This window comes from Ceratosolen solmsi, unplaced genomic scaffold, assembly GCF_000503995.2.
Source record: "Ceratosolen solmsi marchali unplaced genomic scaffold, CerSol_1.0 scaffold56, whole genome shotgun sequence".
Lineage (NCBI taxonomy): Eukaryota > Metazoa > Arthropoda > Insecta > Hymenoptera > Agaonidae > Ceratosolen > Ceratosolen solmsi.
This window is the reverse complement of record NW_011948425.1, coordinates 4,379,945-4,388,308: the sequence shown is the minus strand read 5'-3', so window position 1 is coordinate 4,388,308 and position 8,364 is coordinate 4,379,945. Positions and strand designations below refer to the sequence as shown.

Genomic DNA, 8,364 nt, shown 5'->3' with positions numbered 1-8,364 from the left:
GTAGATGTCGGAAGAACATGGACGAGTCTTTTTCATCAAAATGCGCTGATCCAGTCTCTGTTAAGATTTAAATGAAAGTGTTGATTCGTACGACAAGACTACTAGGCCTAACTGGTTTCACGTCAACCTGCAAACAGTGGGTGTAAATAAATCTTTCATGAGTTTGGGATCGTTAATTTTTCATCGTGTTATCGTTTATACATATATTAAAATGACATGTATTATTGCAACATGTCAAGTACCAATAACCTCGTGGAGTTTCAGCAACATTTTTTTCAAAGCCCATTATATTCGTACAGTTCAATGCCAATAGTTTTACAAAATATTTGCAATATTCCCGATTGTGTAAGATCTGTGTATATAAATTATTAATAATGAGTAATTTGTAAGCAGTTAATTTTACGTACTATGTGCGCTTATAGGAGGATTTTTCACGAAGATCCAGAACGATGTTTGATTTATACTTTGGTCGTAATGATTGGTATGGTAGGAAAAATGGCCGAGAGGCTTTCGTGGTCGAAACACTTGTAAGCTTACAAAATATTTATGGCAAAAGAGAGTAGTTCATTCGAGCTATTTTAAAGCAAGTGACTTTTAAATTTCTTTATACTATGCCAGGTAATAAGTCAGTAATTGTAAAAATTGCCCAAGACAAGGACTAACTTTAGCGAAACTTGACGTTTAAATCATAATAAGTTTCCTTTCGGTACTATGTATTAAGCGCAAAAAAAAGGGGGGAAAAATAAAGAGGAAAAAAAGAGCAAAAATACGAAGATACGCTTGTTAATTATCGAACAAGGAATTTAAGAAACTTGATCTCATTCGGTTATTTTAATCTATAATTCTTGAAGGTAAATATGAAAGTCACTTTCTCGATTCACAGCGAGACATTAAGCACGAAAATTCTTATCTGCCCTTAACGTATGACCTAGAGTTTAAACGAGACAGATAGATACAGAGAGGCAGACAGACGGATGTAGAGTAAGAGAGAAAGAGTTAGATAGATAGATAGAGAGAGAGAGAGAGAGAGTGTGTGTGTGTGTGTGTGTATGTATGTGAGTGAGAGAGAGAGTGAGTGAGAGTGAAATGTGGGGGTGAAGGAGGGTGGGCACAAAAATTACTACCAGAGCGGAAAAATGCCCAGAGCACTTTGGTCAACCATCTTTTTTGCGAAATGAATTCTCGACCGAAGTTAAAACTTTTTTGCGACTAATGTCTCATCTCAGGATATAATTTGGCACGCAATTCAGTTACAAAATCACGGGACCAGAAACTACTGCTCTTTCCCATCCTACAAGCGTTTTATCAACTTCTCCGTCACTTTAATAGTGCTGCGCTTGCGATATTCTGCATCTGTACAAATAAGAATTCCGCGTTTCCGTTGTGGAAAATATAAAGAATAAGAAGAAGAAGAAGAAGAAGAAGAAGACGACGAGGACGAGGAGGAAGAAGAAGTCGAGGACGAGGAGGAAGAAGAAGTCGAAGTGAAGGCTAAAGAGAAAGAAGAAGTCGAAGCAAAGGCTAAAGAAGTAGAAGAAGACGAAAACGAAGAAGAAGAAGAAGAAGAAGAAGAAGAAGAAGAAGAAGAAGAAAATGAAAAATGCGATGCATACTGGAGGCAAAATGGTAACCAGGCACAGTGGTCGCGGTCGTAAAAGCGTAGTTACGGGGCTCCGGGTATATAGAAGTCGGTGCCACCTGTACCGACGATATCGCGGAGGCTTAATCCTCCTCGTAGCATATGCTCTCGGTATCCAGCGCACTTGTTCAACTCTCATTGTTCTGGTTCACGGGAGGTCCGTGACTTATGTCATAGTCCACCAGATTTTTAGCCAGTTCATTCACCAAGTTTCTTCGAATTTTTTTTTTTTTTTTTGTTTTTTTTGGCGATGGTATGCGAGGCAGAGAGAGTAAGTGGACTTATGGCGGAAGTAGAATCGACCGGGTTACATTACATAACGGTGCCCTTCTCTCTCGCCCTTGCTGCCGAATATTTGAATATTTTAATCCATAAGCCAGTGTGCGCTTCGGTCGAGCTGCGCGATATAACCGATGGATTATTACGAGTCTCGGCAGTGCCCAGCCAAGCAACAATTATCTTAGCTCGTTAATTTAACGTGTTACCGATGATATCGAGCATTGCACCAGCCTCTGATAAGATACGTGACTTTCTCAATCGCGCTCCTTTTCTCCTTCTCCCCGTCGTGTTTCTCCCCTCGAGGTAAATTGCGCCCGCATTCGATTTTGCAATTGCCCATATTAAAGTTGGTCGAGGCGGATAGAGTGGGGGAGGGTGAGCGGCGGGGAGGAGAGAACGGGAGCAAGAGGTGAAACGAAGAGAACATTACATAATGGTAGTGAAAATTTTCGAGCGTTCGCAAAATTTTTCGCATATTCTCATTTGCATAGGACATTCTTAAATTCCGCGTGTATCGTCTTATCCTGCCTCGCCCCGCCTCCCCCGCTCGCAATCTTTTGTATGCGTAATTAGACGTTGCGCAAACATAACGCGATTCGGCACGAAATTTCGCGCGCCATGAACGTCCGTTGAAATTATTTATCGGTTCGTCGATGCGATGCGAAATCGTAATGGGCGTGGGAGGTGGCCAACCGTATACCCAGACCTCTCGTCTCGTTAGCATCTCGTCACTTGGGCGCATGGGGCCACTGATCACGGCCCAACTTTCGCGACACTCGTAGTTCCCGTATTTCTCTCTCTCTCTCTCTCTCTCTCTCTCTATTTCCAACACCCCCATCAACGATCAACGTTTCTACGAGCCGATAACGGCTTGGCAATCTCGATTCTCTGTAACGAGACGAGCCTTTTGTGCGATATGCGCTCGATGAATGAACCCCACACGTCCAGGCATAAATGCGTGCGTGGCGTGCAACGACTCGACGCCAACTCCAACAACACAACGCAAATATTGCGCACGGAATTGCGTCGGTATGTACGGCGCAGGCGCGCACTCGGGAACGCAGACCGCGGATTTCGCAATACCGCGAATGCAAACTCGACGGTGTTCTAAATTACTTCGGCTGAGAGGAAGCGAGAGAACGAATCCGCGCTGAAATTATCGGTTCGACATCATTCATCCCGCTCGTTTAGATAATTCGACGATGGAAATTCGATATCCGACGATTATCCGAGCCCTGGTGTCGGATTCGTCATTTCCATTTATCTTACTTGGTTAACCAGCTGTCGTTTCATTAGCGCCCACCGTCTTCCATTTCCCATTATGTAAATTACTAATATTCACCATTTTTCCCGATAATCGGCTTGTCGGCATTGAGGCTCAAGGACGCGACGCGCGTCTGTTCGCAATCACGCGGTTTCCAAAATTACGGGACATCGCGAGGCCAAAGCTGCTCGAGTCTATACAGTCGCTCACCATAACCGGGCTCCATCGATATTCCCCTCCTCTTTTATTCTCCCGCAACGAGTTATTGTATTCTTAATGGCCGGAATAATAAGCTGGCACTAGTCAATCCGCTATCCGCTCGGGATCTCCCTCGTCATTGTCCGCGAGAGAGGCTAAGCAGTGAGGTAAGAGCGCGTACACGGGGTGAAAGTTCATTCGATTCCGCGATGAGCTGCGTGTAATAAGTGTGAAATCCCCATTGTGTCATGGCACGCGACCAAGCAGTTTATTAAATCGAGCCGCATCCTTGGAGTTGCAGCTTTCCTAATTATCGCGTCCCGTCGCCGCATCGGAAAAGTCACGCGCGTAGGTGCTCGCCTAGCGACTCTGACACCTTCTACGCGCTCGACTCGTGGCCACTCCTCCATCGGTTGGCCTTTCTCCCCCCCCCCTCCCCATCCCCCCCCCCCATCCTTCTTTTTTCTTTCTTCTCTCTCTTTCTCTCTCTCTCTCTCTCTCTCTCTCTCTCTCTCTCTCTTATTTTCTTCTTCTTTTTTTGCTCTCCTCTCGCTCGTCGTCTCGACAAAATGCTCCTCGACGAGGGGAATTCGCCTCAACAATGACGGCCTCGCGTGCGAATGAGGTTGCATACGCGACACTTGCACAATGCGCGCCGATGAACTTACGCGGTAGCACGAAAAAGTCGTTACCCCGACTACCGTTCGATTGTTTTGTTAATTGCGAGCTCCACGAGGCGGTGATCGCTCGCTTTTCCGTGACTTTATCGAGCTAACGAGAGCGTGTCCTTCGCTCGTAACGAGTACCCGACTTCATCAGTATTTTATCAAATTAAGTTATTTAAATGCTTATTATTGACAATTGTAATTATACGTGGTAAGCATTGTTCCGTTAAGGTAAGGTTGGTAATTAAATCGACCGTTATTAAAAGAAGCATTAAGATTAAGAGCCTAATTTATTTGGTGGGCTTAAAAGTCTTTTAATAGCATTGGAGGATACGGGGTTTTATGGGGTCCGGCGGCGCCATACCAAATGTACAGGCACACTTGACTTTTTCAATTCAATGTTACAATTTTGCAATCTATTGGGCTATTGTGACATTAATAATGATTGCGCGCACTAATTACGAAAATTGGTAATTAAGGCGTTTGAAAGTCGTAAAAGTGTTGGGAGTGAAAACGACCTCCTAGAGAAAACATCGCGGACGAATAGAATGAATGAGACGAGAATTCAGATTTTACATCGTTGAATGTGTTCCCAAGCCGATCGTCTCTCCGCACTTTTTGGCTCGTCCCTAACCCGACGGCCCAACTCGCGACTTAAATAACAATTGATCCGGGCCCCATCCATTAGGAAGAGTAAAAGTAGCGCTCCTTAATAAAAGCAGCCACGCGACGTCGCCAGGAGCGCACGAAGAAACCAAACGCGGATATTAATTATACTAGCGAGAGTCGTAATGGAGGCTCCTCGCGATATTTCGGTGAATGCAGGCCGGCCGTAAAGAATTGTCAATCCGAAGCGAGTGAGAGGAGAGCAAGGAAGCGCAGAAGGGAGCTTTCGCCGGCCCCGAGTTCCCGATTTCTTCGCGAGAGTGGAGCGTCCCGGAGCGAGCCGTTTCACCGACTGCGAGGTGCCCGATCAAGGTTGGACAAGCTGGTTGAACGGGCCGCCCGCCCCTCCCATTTCCTTCTCCGCTTCCTTGGGCTCCTCGCCCCTGCGCTGACCAATGGAAAATGGAAAATATTCGGGATTAAGGGAGGAAGCGAGGGGTACGGAAAATTGCAGATTCATGACTAACGACGCACCGAGATGTTTGGCAACGAGGTGTTTGACACGTAGGAAATCGAGGCACACACGTAGAATCTTCGCTGTCTTCGCCGTGGTTTCTTTAACGCGAAATTGGCCGTCTCAAATGTAATCCAATGCCTCTGGATGATGATTAAAGGAATTGAATTGTACCGTAATTTTCATTGAGAAGTCGCACAGTGGGAAAGGAAAGACGCGCAGCTCACCGGCACTGTTCTATAAAACCTCCCATACCTTTATAGTTCTATAAAAGTTTTTTTTTTTTCAATTTTTTTATTTATCTATCTATTTTATTTATTTATTTATTTAATTTTTTTTTTCTTTTAATGATCGTTACCAGGGTCTCGGTGGTGTACAAGTTCGCTGTAAATTTATAGTCCATGCTACTGCATTCTTTAAACGGGATGGCAGCTAGAAGCCTTTATCATTCTCGGGCTATCGAATGGCAAATGACGTAAAATCATTATAAAGCAATGCATCGGGAACTTATAAGTAAGCGACTGTAAATTTGAGATTCTTTATACTTGCACGTCGCGGTGTAGAAATTTATAGCACACTTTTAAATATTCATAAATTTCAATGTGTTTAGTGCTGATGTTGAAGATTATATCGTGGAAATATTGTTACGAGTAAGGCTTTTCACTTTCTTTAAATTTTGGATTAAAAATTTTTCAAACGTACTCGCATTTATAAGACGGCGTTTTTGTAAAACGCAGCACTAATAAACTGTCTGGCATTCTCAACTATGCGAAGGACAAGTGGCCCGATAAAATGCCAGGGTCTCGAAAATATATTTGAAAGTACTTAAAATTCCTCAAAGTAGACACCCACATTAGGAAACGTATGCTCATGACATTTCGCTTACTCGTTGCCTTCTCGCTCTGTTCTTTGTAGTATTTCTTCTCTTTATCATTTGTCGGCCTTTCCATACTTGTGCGCGTGCGCGTTTATGTTCTTTTTTTTTACTCTCGAGATGCACGAGGAATGACAAATTTGCTTCAACCGCCAGCCGATATATATTTGTAAGTCGAAACTACGTCCCCCTTTCATTGAAGTGAAAAAAGGAAATAAAGAAAGAAAAAAGGACGATGCATTTACCCGATGGTACGCGGAAAATTACTCACGATGTCTCTTATATATAGAAAATACGCGATTCGCATGGATGATAAAAGGTTAGAGAAAAAATTGTTCAATCCTCGATATGCAATGCCGTCAATTTCTACATATGTTACACCCGCCTCTAGACTTTCAATTACGAAAAGTTGACAAATCGACAATCGGCTACCAGGCATTCAAATCACCGCAGAGACAATTTTGCACATACAGTCACATATATCGCTTAACAATTATTAGGAGCTCCGAATAATTAATTACAACGAGAGTTTTGTGCTGAGTGATTACGAACGGAGTTACAATAAGGAAATTATGAAACGCTCGTGCATCGCAAACATTGGCCCCGGCTGCGCAATAGCAATCACATTAATACAACGTTATTTATTTATTCTCAATTGAAAAAATAAATAAATAAATATATATATATATATATATGTGTGTGTGCGCGTGTGCGCGTGCGCGTGAAAATATACAGACGCACGCACGCAGTAATCTAGCGCAACATTTTTTTTATGCCATTGCGGCACTCGAATTTCGTAAATTGTAAACTTTTATGAAGGGACAGATGTTAGATTTAGTCCGTAGGAAGAAGCTATGCCGTATGACTAATGAAGAGACAGTAGTAGGCAATATCGTAGGTTCGAGGAAAAAAAAAAGAAAAAAAAAAGAAAAAAAAAGAAGAAGAAAGAGAGAAGAAAGACAGAAGCGCCAATGCCAAAAAAAAAAAAGAAAAAAAAAGAAGAAGAAAGAGAGAAGAAAGACAGAAGCGCCAATGCCAAAAAAAAAAAGAAAAAAAAAGCTGACGCCGACGTAACGCGAATGCGAGTATCTTCATTAATAACTAATCATTTAATGTAGTGAAAACGATTTTGCTCGCTATCCACATTCTAATCGAAATTCATAACGTTTTTTTTTTGTTTTTTTTGTTTTTTGTTTTTTACGAGCCCGTTATAAAAAAAAAAAACACGTATCTCTTTCAGTTCATCCTACGAGAAATCAGTGTGAGTCTGCATCGATGCTGTAAGGAATAATACTGTTTTTCCTCAAAATTCCAGTCTTTTTTCAGGGAAATACACGACGAGCGGAAAATATCCTAGTCCTATCGGCCTTTAATACAGGCTGACCAATTTAATGGCCTATTTTATAGAACAGCTGCCTCCACGCCTTCTTCAAAATAGATATGACACTATTCGCATTAAACGCAATTTATCACCGGCTCGAGTCCAATTTATTATAACAATATTATAAAGGACGGATTGGTAAGATAACCTCTTGACTCAATATAACCGCGACGTCGGAAGGTGTTTAAGGAATCAAGCCAAAGATCGTCAAGATCGAGCTCGTATTTTATTCATCGCGGTGTCCATCATTCTCCAGCAACATTATTTCACTTGGCTTATGTTGCGAGCCATCGCAAACAATGCAATTGAAAATTGGAAAAGAAATCGATCCATCGCGACTGTCGCGCGTGAAACAACGACAAAATCCTCCGTACAGTGGGAGCGGCAGGGGGGTTGGGGAAAGACCAATAATCTCAGCATAAAGATTAAAAAACCATGGGATGAGATAAGGGAGCAGTGTGGCTCGGCGAGGGATCGTCATAGTGGCTGAGGGAATGGGGGATCGAGGGAGGGATTATCGGGGTTGGGTCTGAGCTGGAGCAGTCATCGAGTAGATGGATGGTGGTTATTAAATGGGCCCGTAGGAGCGTGCCTAGGAAAGCCTAGAAAGCTATGCATCCCCATTCGCAAAATTCGTTTAAGCGATAAGAGAGACGGCGGCGGCGAATAATGGAAAGGCGCGAAAGAGGCCCGATCCCTTTGGCCACGATCTCATTCTGGCCGTTAAAACCGTTCGTTCACTCTCTCTCTCTCTCTCTCTCTCTCTCTCTCTCTTGCTGTCTTGCTGTCTTCCTCTCTCCCTCGCCCCTCCTATCCATCGTTTTCTCTCTCTCTCTCTCTCTCTCTCTCTCTCTCTCTCATTTCCTCGAAAACATAAGCACCACCAGATGATAATTGCGGAAGCGACGAGCGGCTACGGTGGCCGCTTTCGGGTTTGCGGATCG

The 8,364-nt window shown here is 43.3% G+C and overlaps 1 protein-coding gene across 1 annotated transcript in view; it reads right to left on the bottom strand.

Annotated features, from left to right (window-relative positions):
* The window catches only part of LOC105363029 (uncharacterized), a 45,025-nt gene that overhangs the window by 36,271 nt on the left and 390 nt on the right, over positions 1-8,364 (bottom strand).